This window comes from Eretmochelys imbricata, chromosome 1 (assembly GCF_965152235.1).
Source record: "Eretmochelys imbricata isolate rEreImb1 chromosome 1, rEreImb1.hap1, whole genome shotgun sequence".
Lineage (NCBI taxonomy): Eukaryota > Metazoa > Chordata > Testudines > Cheloniidae > Eretmochelys > Eretmochelys imbricata.
In genome coordinates this window covers 349,159,945-349,179,192 of record NC_135572.1, presented here as the reverse complement: position 1 = coordinate 349,179,192, position 19,248 = coordinate 349,159,945, and the positions used below count along the sequence as shown (strand labels likewise).

The 19,248-nt window shown below is 43.1% G+C and overlaps 1 protein-coding gene and 1 non-coding gene across 2 annotated transcripts in view; both read left to right on the top strand.

The window, feature by feature from the left end:
- LOC144259608 (store-operated calcium entry regulator STIMATE-like) overlaps positions 1-19,248 on the top strand; it is a 68,907-nt gene that overhangs the window by 1,483 nt on the left and 48,176 nt on the right. The window lies entirely within an intron of this gene.
- LOC144259763 (U2 spliceosomal RNA) lies at positions 2,362-2,543 on the top strand. Its single transcript, XR_013344902.1, has one exon. It is a non-coding gene; the product is annotated as a U2 spliceosomal RNA (small nuclear RNA).

Sequence of the window (19,248 nt, the reverse complement as noted above, 5' to 3'; positions counted from 1 at the left end):
ATTTTTTGGGAAGGCTGTTCCCTGTTGCTAGGCTGTGAGACGCCAGGTGTACCTTGCAGAGAACGGGCATGCTTTTGAAAGGGAGGCTGTAAACTTTGTGTTCGTGCATATTTAGGTTTTCTTCCATGGGTTGTGGCTTGCGAATATCTCAGATCGCCAACGCAGTGGGAGCAAAGGTAAAACTCTAATCTGTTTATACTGCCTCTTGCATTTCTGGTTGGACAATGAGAATTACTTTCTCATCAGAGTATGTTTTAGTCCAAGAGCCTCTATTGGGCTATAATGCTGCAATTTTTGGGTTGCCAACATGGAAAGAGAAAAGGTGTCCTTAAAGGATGTTTCTGTTTGACCTTTTGCAAAGAGGCATTTCTATTGTTTCTATATATTGTAAAAGGTGTCTGATGGGAGCAGGGATTAATAAAATGTAATTTAAGTTCAAATCCTGGTACACACTCCAAAGATCAGTAATTGATTATATTATACAGTGTGGTCTCTGGTGTGCTGAAAACATATTTTAAATAAAGGAAATGATTAGATGCATTAGATTACACCCCTATTATTCCTAATGGCTGTTAAAGTAGACAAGATCCTGTTAGCACACCTAAAATGTGAGTGTTCAAAGGAGTGGACAATCTATAGTAGATCTTGGAGTGTCAGGGTGGTGATGATGGAGTAGGTTTAAGTTACTTCTGTCTTCTAATGGTCTTGGGTTGGGGTTAGCACTGCTGTTGGGAATGTGATAAGCTGTGTGCCTTCCAAATAAAAATAACTTTAAAACATGTTAATGGCAAGTGCAAAAAGACTGTGAAAGGCTGGGTTTTGGCTGTCTTCATCAGGATGTAGAGACCAGAGACCTTTATGTGTGGCTTTACAGTGTGTAACCACTTACTACTGACATGGTAGTGTCTTGCACCCGCTTTGCACAGGGGTAAATCATTACACATAGTGCATGATAATGGAGCGTAGCCCCAGTAGAATTAATATCTGTCTGTAATGGGAGCTGTCTCCAGAAGTCAAACATTGCGGCCAGAGTATAAACACAGATCTCTTTGAGTTAAAGACCAAAAAAACCCTCCCTCCCTGCTTAACATTAAAGGGTTCTGTGTGGCACAAGCGGATTATAACTGAAAGTCTACACTGTGGCTAACCCTGCACAATAGGTTTGACTTGTGAGCCTGAACACGGGATTTCCTATCTTGCTTGCACCATTTTTTCCTCAGCATAATTTAAAAAAAAAACAAAAAAAAAACAAACTCCAAACACAAACTCATAATATATACATTGCTGAGGAGGCTACAATAGATTCTGGGTAAATACATATTAAGGGACCTGACACTTGTTCTCAAGATTATTGCCACAGATCCTAATTTGATTGTAATTAAATACAAAGTCATCAAAGTGGGTTATTTCCCGGGTCTGCGTTCTCGGTTACTCTTCGAAGCCATAGCCAAGTTCAGTGCTTTGTCGTGATGAGGGAAAGGTCATTCGTTGTTGGTTTATACTAGTGAGAAGATAAAACTAACGTAACAGAATGGACTGGCAGCAAATACAATGTTGCTTAATTGGAACTGTATGTTTTCCAGATATTGCTCTAATACCAAAGATGACTTAAGCTACAAAGTCACTGGAGATTTAAAACCCCAGAACAGAGTTTACCAAATAGTCAATTCAAATGAAGAGAGGTGGAAATTATTGCTAACAATGGAGGAACAAGAGCCTGGTATTAGTGGAGGATGGGGAGAGAATTCACTGGATAGTTTTAATTTGAGGCTCCTGACTAATGCAACTGATAGCTTACTGTTAAGGTGCTAATGAGTAAGAGTGAGGCCAGGGGGATGGTCTGGATAAGGCCACCGGAGCAGGAGTCAGGCTGCCTAGGCCAATAACTTGCTGATCTTGAGTAAGTCACTGCACCTTTCTGAGGTTCTGATTCCCCTCTGTCTTACCTATTTATACTGTAATCTCTTTGTAATTGGGACCATTTGTCACAATGTTATACAGCGCCTAGCACAACGAAGCGCTGAATTTGGCTATGGTTTCTAAGAGTAACCGAGAATGCAGACCAGGGAAATAACCCACTACCTTCCCTGATCAACGGAGGGACGCACCCCACCCATGTATTTATTCTCTACACCAATACTGACTTGGACTCTTAATACATTCCATGGGTGGCATACCTGAGCCCACTTATCCACTGACGCTTTAAAAACTCCCACACCCCAATCTGGATCTATGCTGGTTATGTGATATGTATGTACCTCATGAACCTTGCAACTAATACTTGCAATCCCCCATAACCCAAGCCTGATCCCAGATGTACAGTACCTTTCCTCTTAACTTGTGTAAATTTGATTTTAAACATTAACTTTAATAAAAAATTTAAATCTGGTCTTATCAGTTTAATATCTGACGTGTCCTTTATTTGAGGACTGTATATTAAATTGATTTTTGGAACGGGGGATGGAATAGACGCTTGCTCTGTCCACCCCATGCATCAACCTGGTATTGCAGGGGGAAAAAAAACAACAACAGGTGGAATAGGGAGAGGAGCAGGAAAAACTTGTATCTGAAACTTCTCTAAAATCTCAGAAGCAAACTTCTCCCATCAAATGTATCCAGACTTGCCAACTCTAGTTGGAGAGAGGCTTTCTGAGCGCATCTGACTCTGGGAAGCCATTGAATAAAAGATTTGTTTACATAACTATACAGACTAGTTTGTGGGGGAGGAGACGGAAGTAAAGGTATGTATCTGGAAGTGGGTAGTGTAGGTTTTAGAGGTAAGCTGGGATCAGTGCGGTAAATAGGAGGAGACTAATTTGCAATCTGTAGTCCTTGTCCTCCAAATATCTCAAAATACATCTTAGCCTATGGCTAGAGCAGGGAGTCTTCTGGGTTCTTTTCATGACTTTGCCACAGACTTCCTTGGATAAGTTGTTTAACCTTTCAGTGCCTCTGTTTCCTTATCTGTAAGATAGCTGGGTGAATACTTCCTTGGGGTAATATGAGGCTCCATGAATGGTTATAAAGCTCTACTTCTTTAGACAAGTGAAACATTATTAACCAAACTTACTATGTCCTCATGAGGTAGGTATGCATTGCCAACAGTGATTTAGGGTGGGTAAACTGAGGCACAGGACAGTTAAGTGGCTTGCCCAAAGTTGCACAACCAGCCAGAAATAGAACTAGGCATCTGTCGTTGCTGGAACAGGAGTAGAGATGACGAAGTAAGACCTGAAAAGATCTGGAGAAACATCCAAACTTTGAGGCTTATTTGTATCTCTGGACCTTTTGGAGAGAATAATTTCAAAACCAGGACGCAGCGGTTGCAATCTTAAGGGGAAGTTTTTCAGAATAAACATTTTAATAAAACCTCTGAAATTCCTTTCCTGGATTACTAAAATAATTGAATTATTCAAGCTGGAAAATCTGTCTCTTTACTGTCTGTATTTTGCTGAGTTTGGTCAATGAAAATAGACTAACACAGTTCACCGGATCAGTCTGTTTTTGCCCAATTTAACTGATGCTAACACATGGTGCAGTATCTGGCTTCCAAACTGTGCAGGGAGATGGCTTAAATCTGTTACAGTTAGAGCTTTAACTGAAACAGTTTAGTGGTTATGTTTTATAAAAGCTTTTCACAAATCCTGCACTTTAGATCAACTGTTATGTCCCTCTGGCCCGCTAGCAGCAAAGAACAAATAGCGTGAAATTTCTTTGAACTTGCCAATTTGCTAATGGCAACAACATGGGAAGGATTCCCAGTGATGAGGGGTGAGTCATTTTGTGTAAATAAAGAAGCATATGGATAAACTAGAAGCAGTGAATCGAAACAGAGCATGTCTGTCCAAATGGAACACGCTACGTCTACTCTGATCAGGGAAGAGGCTGAACTGTTAGCTTCAAGGATTGTTTGCAACAATCTGTAATTGCAACAGGGCATTTGGCTGCATTGTCAGGAGGGTAGAATACAAGTAAAGAACGAGGATGGTGTATTGGGCGCGAGTGGGTCAGAATACTTTCTGCTCCTCTTTCATAGCAAGGTTACTTAGCTTGCTGGAGATGCAGAATAGAGGCAATATATTGGGAAAATTTGTTCTGAAAACAGCATCAAGCAGCAGTGTTTATAGTCCTAGAGCAGTGGTCTTCAAAGTGTCTTTGAGAAGAAGTTTTCATAACAAAGGTGGCTTTGGATAAAGTGGAGCAAGACAAACAAGAGGACTCCAGAGGAGAGGAGAAATATTGTCTGAAATGAAGTGTAAATTGTTAATTGTAAACTCGTTCGGTTCTGTTCAGGTTCATACCACATCCTTCACCCTGCTGGTATCTAAAGTTACAGAACAAGCTGAAATATGCACCACCATCTCTAGGAGACAGCTTCTGCTACGGCATGCCAAAGAAACATGGCCTCTATGGAAACAATCGGCTGTTGGTCCTGGTTGTTAGGATAAGCAGGATCCATCTCTTACAGGACCAGGAGAGAGCACTCCAGGTTGGGCTGAGTTAGGAAATTAATTTCCCAGGCCAAGACCGCCCACCATCCCAGAAGGGACTGGCAATATGTCCTACAGTGCCCTGAGAAAGCTAGCCTAGAGCAGCACAGTGAGTTGTGGTGCTAAGAAGCATAGATTATGCACCCAGAAATCTGTGTGTCAGGACTGGACACGTTCCAGTGCAACCCCAGCTAAACTGGGAAATATCCTTGCAGTAACTGCAGGATTTGAAAAAAAGGATGTTTCCGAAGTGTGCGGGTGCTATTGATGGCACATATATACTCGCCTAATACCTGCCATTCAGAGGAGAGAGTAGATTTACAGGAAAGGCTGTTACTGGGTGATTACTCAGACCCGTGTGAACCGATGTGGCAGATTCATGAACATCTACGTGGGATGCACTGGCAGACTGGCAACTGTTTGGGAAACAGAAAGGGCCAGGGGGTGGCGTGGGGAACGGTACAATCACAGATTTGCGTATGTCCTGTTCTCGTACTCTGCCTTCCTGTCTGGAGTGCTGTGCAATGAGTCCTGCACTTCTGGCTGGCTAAAATGCATGGTGAGGGGGGTTGAGTGCAGTGGGTAAGGGTCGTAGTTTGCAGGACTGGGTGGTGAAGGTACAGGTGTTGGAGGCAGCTGGTGGCAATAAGAACTTGGATGTTGGGGAAAACGGGTTGGAGGTGACATGGGGGCACAAGGGAAAGAGTTTTGGGACAAGGGCTGCAATGGGGGGCGGGCGTGGAAGTCCTCCGCCTGCATGGCTACGAGCGTCAGTATTGAGTCCGTTTGGCGCTCCATGATGCTTAGCAGCCGCTCCGTGCTTTGGTGCCAGCAATCTGCATTCTGCTGGCGGACCCTCCTTTCGCTCTCCCACCACTCCTGCACTTTTTGATTTTCATTAACGGACTGCTGCATCACTTCATGCACATTGTCCTCTTTGCTTCTATGTGGCCGCTTCCTAATTCTTTGGAGTCTTTCAGCCGTTGATAACAAGGACGGCTGAGGTCTCAAGGTTGCATCTGTAAAGCCAAAATGCAACACTTAACAGAGGCAGCATTGTTCACACCAGACAGAGCAATGATTCCCCTGTACTTAAAGTAGACAAGCGCAGTCTACACAATAGCAGAAATTGCCTGTCCCAAAGCAAGTGCACATAACCCACAGGCGCCTCAAAATGGTGAGTAAGCACAGGGGCAAGGGGGACTGGTTGTTTCATGGCCGTACTGTCCTCTGGTTTTCTGTGCCTGGGGAAGAGCCAACAGCTGCAGGGCCCCCTATACTGACCACTGTCCCCACATTTTCCACAGGAGTTCGTCCTGGAAAATATCTCGCTGCTGAGGGTGACCTGGAAAGCAAGGGAGGGTCTTCTACTGCAATGCAGCTTCCTCCCTGGCCCATATGGAGCTTACTTGTGTGTAGCAATGGTCCCCCTGCCCCTCACGGCACAGTGGCATGGACATGTTAGCCTGACTGGGACAAGGAGCACTGAACTAGAGCTTAAGGTTTGATGTGAGAGGCTTTGAATTAGTGCACTTGCATCTTTCGCTCTTCAAATCCTTCTTGTGTGTCTTGGGTGGGCTTTTTACGTCTGTTGTTCTGTCAAACATCACAAACCAAGTGCAACCAACTGATCAACTTACTACAAGAGGAATAGTTGTTCAACTTGACAGTTTCCATTCTGTTGTTGGAGCTGTTACAACAAAGGGACTTTTCTAAAGGTTTGAGATAGAAACTTTCCCTTCCTCTTGTCAAGTACATTTGAAAGGAGATCTTTTATTCGTAAAATACTGTAATTTACGGAGCATATTGTACATGTTCCATGCACAAAAATCAGGGTAGGATCTGGCTAAATAGGTCTAATTTTAAAAAACTGATAACTTTGTATCAAGCTTTTCAATTTTGATCTTTAATTTTGTGATTACATCTTTTGAAGGCTGGCTTAAACAAATTATTGTAAACTAGATGCAAAACAGGCTGGTTCCTAAATTATAGCATGCAGATTCTGGCTTCTGAGGAGCATAAATATGATGATTATAGAGATCTAACTTGAACCAAAACTACATAAATCTCCTAGTTTCTTTAACGCAAGTATTGCAAAGCCTCAAAGAATTAGGAATGACAGTGTTGCTTTCTTCTAACTGAACAAGGAGCGTAATTAGGAACTTAATTAGACCAATCAAAGCAAGATTATTATCCTTAAAGCTGCTCTTGCTCCCTCGTGAACTACAAAGCGCCTGCTTAACCCCTTTTCCCAAACCCCTCCTGCCGGGCTTCCTGCATCAGCTTGTGAGGAAACATTGCACATCACAACTTATCCCTGTATTTTTTCCTGATAGGCAGGTTTAACCAGAACTTAAAATTTAAACGAATTACAGCCCCAGGTCAGTTAGTGACTCCTTCACTCATCCACTTCTGTTCATCTTCTGCATTTGAGGAGGACTGTGTCCAGTTGACTGACTCCAATTGATCAAATCCTTAAGATGTAAGCACCTGTTCACTTAAAACCATTTCTTAAACCTCAGTGGCTGGACTGCAGAATGAAACATTTTGAGGGGTTGGAGGTAGACAGTCCATGAAAGGATATCTCTTATGCAGTGGTCCAAAGAATGACTGATGGAGAAACACTGAATAACAAGTGCTCCCTTTGCACAGCTGTCACGTGGGACATCTGGAGGTGCTGTCTGGCTTTACAGGTTATCGAACTGAATGGGGCAGAAGGGTGGTCTAGCAGTTGTCACTCAGGGCAGCGTAGCTGGGAGGTGTAATTCGCAGCTTGCTGAGACGTACACACTTTAGCGCCACTTCAGCTAGCGTGTCATAAATAGCAGTGTGGCCGCAGTGGGTTGTGCTAGCTGCCCAAGTCCGGCCCCATCTGATATCTTAGGTACATAGTTGGGCGGCTCGCCTCCAGCTCATGCCGCCACAGCCAGATTGTTCTTTTGAGTGAGCTAGCTGCAGCAGAGCTAATGCGTATACATCTACCCAGTTTGGAATTGCACATCCCAGCTGAAGTGTAGACATAACGCCTGGGTTGCCAAATCCTGCAACATGACACTTAGGACAGTTGAGGTCCTAAAGCCCCACCTCCTAGAGTCTCTTGCTTATAGGAAACTCTCAGCTTTTGTTTAAAAGAAAGATTCTAACCTTCATGGTTACAGAGGAAGGATTGAAAATGTGACCAGAGGTTACCCAAAAGGCAAATAAAACCCCAAATCTTTTAAATGTCATGATTTTTTTTGGTGCAGGACTTGTGGTTTTCGTACTTCTGGTGTTGGTAATACTGAGTCGCTGGACTAGGACTTGGTCTTGGGTTTAGTTCTGGGATCTGCTAGACTTTCTTTGTGATGGAACAACTCACTGAACCTACCTGTGCCTCAGGTCCCTGTCTGTAAACTGCAGATAATGCTTTCTTGCCTCACAGGAGTCTTGTGGCGATAAAGCTCAATCATGATGTGGGGGAGGGGGCTGATAAAAACCAAAATGGGTCTAGATAGTGGTGGAGCTCATAGCCCTGGTCTCCTCTCTGAGGCATGGCTTTAAACTGAGACCAGGTCAAAAATTCCATATCTGGGGAAAAAAGCTAATCTGGGAGTTACAACTTGGTCTGATCATGCCCCTGCATATATCAGACTAAAAGACTGAGGCTCTGTGCAAAAACAAAGGGCCTGGTGGTTTAATAGACCTTTGTTATATGAATCCCTCAGAATTCAAGAGCTGGAAGAATATTTTCAGAAATTTAGAGAAGAAAATAAGGATTGGCTCAATAGAAGTATTCTCTGGGATCCTGGAAAGGTGGTAATGTTGGGGTGGAGGAGTGGGGAAATCTTTATCATACCTCATAAGATATCATACCTCAAAAAGACGAGCACTCTTGAAGAAGAGAGTTTGGTTAAAGAACTGTTTTGGAAGGTAGACCTAAATCTACAAGAGGCCGTTGAAGTTGTAATTAAGAATTAAAAATCCAGTAACGCTCCAGATCCTAACAGGTTTGCTGGGGAGTATTACAGAGCTCTAAAGCAAGAGTTGGTCCTTGTTGTGACTGAATTGTTTAATGGCATATTGTAGGGGAGCAAGGGTCCAGAGTCATGGAAAAGGCAAAAATTGTGGTCATTGCCAAAGAAGGAAAGGGTCTTAAGTGCACCATATAGACCTATTTCTTTAATGCACATGCTAAAATTTATGCAGAGGTGCTAGCAAACGGCTTGAGTGTCGTTTTTCCCAACTATGTTCACCCTGACCAATCTGCGTTCGTTGCTGGCAAGCATCTATTTGATATATGAAAAGAGCTCTGAATTTGACCTATAATGTTAATTCTAGCAATTCTTTCTGTGCACTGCTTTCTTGGATACTGAGGAAACCTTCAACGGTCTGGAGTGGGAGCACCTTAGACAGATTTTGGTGAGGTTTGGTTTTGGAAATCCCTTTTATGGGGCAGGTTGGTCCTACATACTCACCCTTGTTGGTCTGCTTTGACTAATAGTGATCAGTCCTTTTAATTTGTTTAGAGATATAAGACAGGGTTATCTGTCATGCCTCCACCCTCCTGTTTCCCCTGGGAATACATTTGCAATAAATGTGAGAAACAGCCCCTTGGTAAAGAACATCAAAATGCCTTCTGGAGTAGAACACAAAATAGCTTTGTGTGCTGATGATGTCGTATTATATTTGCAGAATCTAGACGCCTTGTTCAAAGTTACAGAACAAATGACTTTGTAATTTGGGCAGGTATCGGACTTCAAAATAAACTACAATAAAGCTGAAATGTTATCAATTAACATTCCTGAAGGAGTCAAAGCAAACTGCTGTCCACTATGTAAATTTAAGTGGGTAAAGGAATCTTTAAAATATTTAGAAATAAATATTGTGGAGAAAGATAAAAATCTTAAGGCAAATTGCCCTCCAGTGTTAAATAACATAGTAAAAGAGTTGGAAGAATGGAATACAGACGCTCCCCGACTTACGCAATCGTTCCATTCCGGAATGCCTTGCATAACTCAAATTTTGCGCAAGTCGGAAACATATACCTGACTGTTATGCATAAAACCCAAAAACAACAACAAAACCCTCCTATTTGTAGCTTATGGAACTTTTTCCGTAAGTGCGGATTTGCGTAAATCGGGTCTTGCGTAACCCAGGGAGCGTCTGTATGAAATTTCTTGGCTAGGTAAGGTATCCTCAGTAAAGACACACCTCCCACAGTTGTTGTTTTTGTTTCAATACATCACTGTTGGTATCCCTGACATGACATTAAAAAATGACAGGATAAGCTATTAAAACTCATATGGAAACACAAAAGACACAGGTTGAGTTCTAAAGTTCTTTTTAAGTCTACAAAGTGGGGTGGACTCGCTTTCCCTAATTTGGCCTCTTATTATTATTATCACGTATCACCATTAAAAGATGTGGTCCATTGAGTTAACAGTAGACCATCCAAACACTGGGTAAAACTCCAACAAGACTGGAGCCCAGATATAGCTATTCATAGTGATTGTTGGGTTAAAAAATAAATTAGGTTACCAAAGATAAAATTAAATTACCCATTTATCCAGATCACCTTAATAGCTTTGGATAAGTTTTTTGAGATTCCCGTTGTCAAGGCCCTCACCCTAAGCTATTTTCATTAATAATCAGGAATGTATTCCTAGGAAATGTGAGTAAGAGCTGAGATAACTCAGTTGGGACAGCTGTTTCCAGGTGTCTGTTTTGAAATCATACTAAGAAATATGTAATAAGGTAAATAATGATCCCATATTTTCAGAGTTTACAACTCAAACATTCTATTGTGAAATCTGGATACAAGACAGCTCTATCTAGACCTTTAACCGCATTTGAGGACTTGACCCAGGCGCAAGCTAGAATGAAAGATTTAATTTCTAAGATATGTACAGTTTGATTGAAAAAGATGTTGAGGAAACAACCCAGATTAAAAGTTGTGAGAGGGATTTGCACAAAGAAATTGATCTGGATGAGTGGGTCTCTATATGGGAAATGGGACATACATCTTCAATTTGTGTAGCTCATAAAGGCGTTTTCATAAATTACTATATAAATGGCATTTGACTCACTCATACTTCTGTTGCTAGGGAGGCTCCCTTTTGGAGGGGTTTCAGGAAAAGGAAAACATAGTTGCACATATGGTGGTTGTGTCCAGGAATTAAGCAGTTTGGGGAGGAAATTGTTAAAGAAATTCATCATCTGACAAAGTGCTGGCTTCCTAGCAGGTCAAGGAATCTCTTACTTAATGCAAAGGATCTACATTTTAAATAGAACAACACATTATTATTATTTTTTGTTAGCAGCTAGACCAGGGGTGGACAAACATTTTGGTCTGAGGGCCACATCTGGGTGAGGAAATTGTATGCAGGGCCATGAAGGGCCATGAATGTAGAGCTGGGGCAGGGGTTTGGGATGCAGGAGGGAGTGCGGAGTGCAGGAGGGGGCTCAGGACAGGGGATTAGGGGGCTCAGGGCAGGTGGTTGGGATTCAGGAGGGGTTCAGGGTGCAGGCTCTGGCCCGGTGCCACTTATCTCGAGTGGCTCTGGGGTGGCAGTGGTGCACAGCAGGGCTAAGGCAGGCTCCCTGCCTGCCCTGGCTCCACGCCACTCCTAGAAGCAGATGGCACCACGTCCCAGTGGCCCCTGGGGGGGCAGAGGGCTCCATGCACTGCCCTTGCCTGTGGGTACCATCCCCGAAGCTCCCATTGGCCGCAGTTCCCCGTACCTGGCCAATGGGAACTGTGGGAGGCGGTGCCTGCAGGCGAGGATAGTGCATGGAGCCCTCTGCCCCCCATTCTCCACGGGCCACAGGGATATGGTGCCAGCCGCTTCCAGGAGCAGCACGGGGCCAGGGCATGCAGGGAGCCAGCCTTAGCCCCGCTGCACCACGGAGCTGGCAATCCCGCGGGCCGCATTGAAAGCCCTGATGGGCTGGATCCAGCCCGTGGGCCGTAGTTTGCCCTCCCCCGAGCTAGACTTTGTATTGCACATTATTGGGGAAAAATGTGACTCCTCCTATGGAATTTCAGTATAGTAAAATATGCACAGTGCTTGTAATGGAAAAGCTTTCACACCAAGTACATACGCAAGAGAAAAACCAAAAAATACAGACACCACTGACTCTTGTGGGCCTACAGGTTCAGCAGTCGCAGACCTGCCTCCCTTTGCAGTCCATGGAGAACTCCATTACAGTGCATTCTTAGGGCCCCCTCATGATTCCATGTAGCATCAGGGACCATGTTCTTACCCTACCATTCCACCCCAGAGGAATTTAAGGACAACCACAGCTTCACATACTGCAACCGTGGCTTTTCCAGGTCAGTGTGTATAGGTAAAATGGGCATGAATGTTCTTTCCCTTAACTTAATAAATTAATGGAACAGAATTTTTCAGTGTATTTGGTTTTAAATTGCACAGGTTTTTCTTTACACTGGTTTTGTTACTGAATACAATTCTATTATTTGGAAAATTTAATTAATTGTGATTAGTTCACAACATATGCTGCAGAGTGCCTAGCAGTTCTGAAAGCACACACTTGTTACTGAACAGTGTGACGCAACTCATAGGATCATAGACAAACAGTGTAATAATAATAAATGTACAGCAAGCACTGTAAAATTAACAAGTGCATTGATAGTGCTTATATTCATAGATGTACACCAAGCACCACACAATTCCTAACAGGCCTCAAAACTGCAGGGCCACATAGAGCACAGTAAACCACAATGCATTACTGTGTCTCCTTTTTAAAGTGCTCTCTCAAAGCCTCCCTGAGCTATATAGCTTCGTGTTGAGCTCTTCGGATAGCCCTCAGGTCGGGATGTTCAAACTCAGCAGACAGCTGCTCCACCTCCACCATGGCAGCAACTTTTCTCCCTTTGCTTCACACACATTTATGCAGGAGGCAGCTACAACCCCTGAGATGTCTCTCCTTCCCCCCCCCCCGAGATCCCACTTGTGAGTAAACAACGCCAGAGCCCCTTCGATCTACCAAAAGTGCATTGAGCTGTCATTCTGCACTTGCTGAGCCAGTAGCTGAATCTTTCCTTGGTGCTGTTGGGGTGGCTGGTGTATGGCTGATGACTCAGGAAGCAAGGGTTGGCTGGGTTACCCAGGATCACTACTGGCATTTCAACATCACCAACGGTAATCTGCTTGTCAGGAAAGAATATCCCGAAGCTGAAGCTTGAGCCCCAGGCCGAAGCCAAAGCCCAAGGGCTTAAGCCCTGGGTGATGGAGCTCAGGTTAGTCTCCCCCACCTGGGGCTGAAGCCCTTGGCTTTCGCTTTGTCTCCTTGCCCGAGGTGGTGGGGCTTGGGCTTTGGCAGGGCTTGGGTGGGTTCTGGCTTCAGACCCCCTCCTGGGGTCGTATAGTAATTTTTGGTGTCAGAAGGGGGTCGCGGAGCAATGAAATTTGAGAACCCCTGACCTAGAGGAAGCACATCTAGTGGTAAGAGGATAGTTTAGCTTCCCTGACCAGTTTAATTCCATGGCCTATTGGATCTCTGGCCTCTTCGTGAAAAGGTCAGCAAGGAGGTCAAGTGTAATGGTCATTCTGTGATGTGAGTACTTGGAACGCAAGCTGCCAAGCTCACTTCACTTTACACAGACCATGGACAATCGGTCATATTGTAATGAATCTTTCCCAAGAATGTGGGCAGGACTTGAACTGATTAAACCAGAAAGGGGAAAGATCATATGCTATGATCCTGTGACGTAGTTTCCCAGCTTCAGGCTTTTCACTATTGGTTTTGCTCTCAATTACATTATAATAAGAAACATCAGAATGGCCTTACTGGGTCAGACTAGTGGTTCATCTAGACCATGACTGGTTGCAGATGCTTCAGGGGGGAATGAGCATATAATATAACACCTAGCTCTTGTACGGTGCTTTTCCACAATAGATCTCACAATGCCCTCCAAAAGAGTAGCACTATCTCCATTTTATAGATGGGGAAATTGAGGGGCAGAGACTTGCACAGAGTCACCCAGTGGGCCACTGGCAGAGCTGGGACTAGAACCCAGGGTCTTCTGAGTCTAGTCCAGCGTTCTAGTCACTGGGCCGCAATGCCTGCTAGAAAGAAGCTAGAGATACAGTCCTAACTTTGGCTCAGGGCTGGCCAACACTTCAAAGTTAGGTTGACCTAACTACATCGCTCAGGGCTGTGAAATGTTTCATGCCCAGTGTGACGTAGTAAAGCTGACCTAAACGCCGATGGAATTCTTCCATCGACCTAGCTACCACCTGTAGGAGAGATGGATTTCGTACAGTGATGGAAGAACCCCTTCTGTCGCTATAGGAAGTGTCTACACTTCAGTGGCACAGGCGCAGCGTTTCTAGCATAGACATATCCACGGTTTCTTCTCTACAGATAAATGTCCCCTTACCCTTTCTGGAACAGCACTCTGTTTTGTGTAACTGGTGTTATTCAGTTAGCCGGGTCTTAGATGTATGTCCAGAACCCCTCCAGCTCAGGAGCCATTGATCTTGAGAGCCTTTCGCTCATTAGTTGCTTCAGACAGCTGTTCTCTCTCCCCTTCCATTTTCTCAGACCAAGCCATCTGGGAAGCCGTGTGTTTAGACTAATAATGCCCCCCCCAGGTTTTGGCCTGTGTATCCTGCCTGTTGACTTGCTTAATCCTGTCTGGGGCTTGGAAGGCGAATCCTGTGTCTAAAAAAAGAATATTTCAGTGTAAATTGATATAGAAACATTTAAGTGTAAGACTATAATGTACATAAAGGGGGAAATATCCTTTGTTTCCTCTGAGCTCGGTAGGGGTCATCTTATTACTCTTGGCTGTTAGAGAAAGAATGTGGTTGCTTTATTCCTGCCTTCTAATGAGAGTGATAACTTCCTAGCCCTGGCATGTGTGTGTCAGAAGGTCAGGCCTGGAATCTGGCTAGGGACTTTCTTTTTACAACCGGATCAGATTTTTAAAATCTGAGACCTTGGCTAACAGGGAGTCCTCATGTTACGCAACTTATGGTCCATGAAACAGAGGCAAGAGCCAAGAATTTTAGGAAAAGAGTTGAAGAAGGCTTTTTTGGGGATAAAAATGAATGGGCTAGTTCATTCACTTCATACCCCTACTGGATGTGATCAGGACTGCTCAGTTAACTCCTAAGCCCTATATTGCTCACAGAGGGTTTGCCTTCAGCTCAAAGCCAGGAACGTGTTGGTTTTTTCATTGGTTGGGGTGTGTGTGTGTGTGGTTTAATGGCAAGAACTGATTTTGATCCCTGCTGTCACTGAGGTTGCCCTTGATGGTCCCTGGAAACCTAGTGAGAACCGTGATTCCTGTTGGGGCAATGCAGCTTGCTGGTCAGAGTACTGGAATGGGAGTAGAGAGAAACCTGGGTTCTGTTGCCAGCGGACCTGTGCCACTGACCTACATGTGACCTTGGGGCAGTCCCCTCGCTTCTGAGTTTACCTATTTGGGAGAGTGAAGAATCCTTGGCCACCTTTTTATAAAGCATTGTAGTATCTACAGATGAAAAGCACAATATAAAAATCTTACTGTGTGGTTAGGAGGATGTTTGGTGTTTTATTGATATTGTTCTTATTATAATAGGCCTCTACACTTTGAAACCTACTTGCAGAGCTTAATTTACCGGAAAGACCCGAACAGACTACTTACTATCAGCCAGAACAAACAACCTACTTTTATAGACCTGAGCTCACTCTTTCTTCAGTCTACAGATCCATGCATTTTAAAGAAATGGTATTAAAGTGAAATTATGCATCACTCATAGCAGAAATGTGAATCTGGAGACCCATTTCAGCTACAGGCCATTATTAAGAAAAATCACTTTAATAATTGGAAAGATTAGAAACAGCCTGTATTCCTCCAGCCTGGAAAGGTGTATTACAGTATTTTGTATGAGACAAATCATGTAGAGCCACTTCAGTGTTGAAATGAGGTATGAAGAGGATCAGTCTTTTCAAAAGTCTGTTTTATCACTGGCACTTGTCCTCCTGTCTATTAAGCATCCTGTTTCCATCCCATTTTAATGTTAAGTGTTAAAGAGGGCAGTCTTCTCTTTAGATCTCTCTGAAACTTTTTTCTTAATTGGAATGGTTGATTTCAACAGGTAGAAAATGGATCTTTAAAGCCTTTCACTAATTGCACATGCTGCTTTAAATTTGATCCATTTGTTTTGTAAAACTGAGAGGGAGGAACACAACTTAATTAAAACGTGCACGAAGTGTTTCAAAACTGGCCTGACTTAAATACTACTGAAGTGGTCACCGTTCCTTTAAACATGTTTCTAGGCCTTGGTGAGGATAAACACTAACTTCTAATATTAGTTGTCTTCAAACTTGGCTTGAGTTGTGAGTCTTTAAGATCTACAAACCGAAATAAGTTTGAAGAAAATGATTCAGTGGTTCTGATAGTCCAAATGTTTCACGCTGAATGGCCCTACATCTCATATGTCCCAGCAGGCTAAGTTACTCTAGTATTTTATGACATAATGGAAAAAAAAATTCAAACTCACTAACTTTCAGGATGCAAAACTCTGATTTCTCCATTAATATGTCATCTTTCTAGGATGCCCATTAGAAGCAAGTCTAAGCGGCCATCAAGGTGTACATGTGACAATGATCTTGGGTGAGCCATCAAGTATTGAACTTGAGACTTCTAGATTTAAAAATATGAGCATCTATTACTTGAGCTAAAGAACCAAAGTTCCTTTGCTCAAAGATTTATGAAACCACTACAGCCTATTTGGATTAACAATTGCTGAAATGGGACAAACACCTCTGCACTGACTACACTTGTGAGTTCATTGCTTTACTTCGTCCCCTCCCCTACTGTTACTTTTGCTAGTCACATGTTCAAAATTAGATTGTGACCACTTTGGGGCAGCTCCCATGTCTTTCTATTTGTCCTGTAAAGCTTCTGGAACACTTTCAAGCGCTGTGTACAACTGAATGGCTGAATAGTTCTCTGCCCATAGACCCATATAATGGAGGACTATCCCAGATTCAGTCAGTTTGGTTAGTGGCTGAGTTGTGTACAGTTTCTGCTCATGAGGTCCCAGTCAGCTGTGCATGTGTTTATATTTTCAGAACTCCAAACTGCTGGACCAGTTTTTGACTGGTCTTTCCAAACAGCTGATCTCCGGGCTGACACCAAGCATGACAAATGTGGGCTCCAAAGACACTCTATGCCCAAGTTATAAGCAAAGGAAAGAGGGGTTATGAATGAAGCTGGACTCCACCTTAACTTTCGTGCATGCTCAGACATGCTACAGAAATCCTCACACCTATGCACCTATTAGAAAGAGATTAGGAATGTGAGCTCGGTCTGGTTCTTACTTGCTTTTCTACTCAGTAAATGCACATTTAGTAAATGAAACATGCAATCTGCATTATTTGTGTTACACTAGCACCTAGAGGCACCAAATGAGATCGGGACTCATTATACGTAGGCTTGGGAGGATTAGATTTTTATCCACAAATGTTGATTTGACTGTATGCATACAAACTGAGGGGAAAATTATTTCGATCAATAATAATCAACATTTACAGATAAGTAAAGAAAAATGCATCCTGAGACTGAATTAGTCAAAATCTATGACTTAGACTTTTGAATTAGGCTTGTTACAAATAGATGAATGAATGAATGAATGAATAGTAAAAACGGGTTTGATCTGTTGATTTTAAGGATATTTGTATATTTTAACATGTGATGTTGGCAATTTGTTTTAACCATTAATAAAGATCTAGCTTTTTGAGTGCCTCTACTCCAGAAATTCCCAGCACTGTGAAAATTTAAATCAAATAAACTTCAGTTTTTTAAAATCATTTGGACAGATATCGAATTCAGTCGAGCCTAATTGTACTAGGCACTAGATGGACACACAACTCGTCCTGCACCACTCTAAATAGACAAGCATTAGAAGAGAGGTGTCGGAGATGAAAGGACTGACCCAGGGTCACGCAGCAGGCCACAAGCACAACTGGGATTAGAATCCATATCTGCAGAGTCCCAGTCCAGCGCCCTATTGCCTAGAAGCCACTAGTCCATTCTGCACCATCCATTCAGTAGATGGGCGTGTGTCATGGCTTTACTTCATTTGCAGAAGGTCCCTGTATTCTTCCCAAAACATCATCCAGTTACTGTTCAGTCTGTATTTACTGGAAATATATTGTGGAAACTGCACTCTGGAAGAAAAAACTCATCTCTTCCCAGAGGGTTTTTCAGCTCTCAAAGAACCCAGAGTCATCTTTATGTGGATTTAACGTCGCCAATGACCTTTTAGGTCACAGCTGCTGAACTAGTTGCCTGCTTAAACCCCAGTAATCTTGGCTGGCTTTCTAGCTTTTAATTCAGAGACAGCCTGCCACAGCTCTACCCAGTAAATGCCCTATTAAGCAGTTAATTATTTCTCTATAATACTTGCTTTTATCTTTAATACAACAGTTTTACTGTCTCTGATAATTACAGTCTCGGATAACTCTCTTAAATCTAATGAGGCGTGACAAGCCGTGCTCAACAAGGCACCACGCCATTAACTTCTTACCTCTTCTTTGTCATCTTATCACACAGAATTACTGTCTTTCTAGCCTGAGCAGTTCTAGATACATAACGTGTCATTTTCCATTAGGACAGCAATGAGAATGATCACGGAAGCTCCTGCTGCCAGGTTAATGGTCAGCTGGGTAGTTTGCTCAGTGGTCTGCAGGTGCTGTTAAACAGCTACTCCCTTCCAGTTTGATACATTTCTCTGCACTGCAGCTCTAACAGATCTTAGACGTGGGATTGAAGTATCTTTCTCCAGCTGAACAGCCTTGAACTGGCCCATAATCCTTTCTCTCATGCACAGAACAAGAGACACAAGTAGCCTTGAAATTTAATTTTATTGCAAAAAAGGCTCCATTTCCATCCTTTGATAGCAAGCACTATGCACATTCTGTTGCAATAACGTGTCAATCCTGTATAATCTCCAAAGAGAAGTGGTGGCAGCTTGGAATGTTTCCAAACTAGACTGGAAATGGCACTTAAAGAATGTTGGGAATCATTAAGAAAGGGATAGATAAGACAGAAAATATCCTATTACTTCTATATAAATCCATGGTACGCCCAGATCTTCGATACTGTGTGCAGATGTGGTCGCCCCATCTCAAAAAATATATATTGGAATTGGAAAACATACAGAGAAGGGCAACAAAAATTATTAGGGGTATTAGGAGATATTAATAAGAATGGGACTTTTCTGGTTGGGAAAAAAGGGGACGACTAAGGGGAAGATATGATAGAGGTCTATAAAATTGTGACTGGTGTGGAGCAAGTAAATAAGTGTTATTTACTCCTTCTCATAACACAAGAACTAGGGGTCACCAAATGAAATTCATAGGCAGCAGGTTTAAAACAAAAGGAAGTATTTCTTCACACAACTCAGTCAATCTGTGGAAATTTTTGCCAGAGGATGTTGTGAAGGCCAAGACTATAACAGGGTTCAGAAAAGCACTAGATAAATTAATGGAGGACAGGTCCATCAATGGCTATTAGCCAGGATGGGCAGGGATGGTGTTCCTAGCCTCTGTTTGCCAGAAGGGAATGGGCAACAGGGGATGGATCACTCGCTGGTTACCTGCTCTGGTCATTCCCTCTGAGGTAATCTGGCATTAGAATACAGGATACTGGGCTACATGAACCTTCGGTCTGACCCAGTATGACCGTTCTTATGTGCTAATGCTTTGCTGGGTCCCGAGGCTACAATGCTAGAAAGCTTGACTGGATAAACTGGCAGGTCAT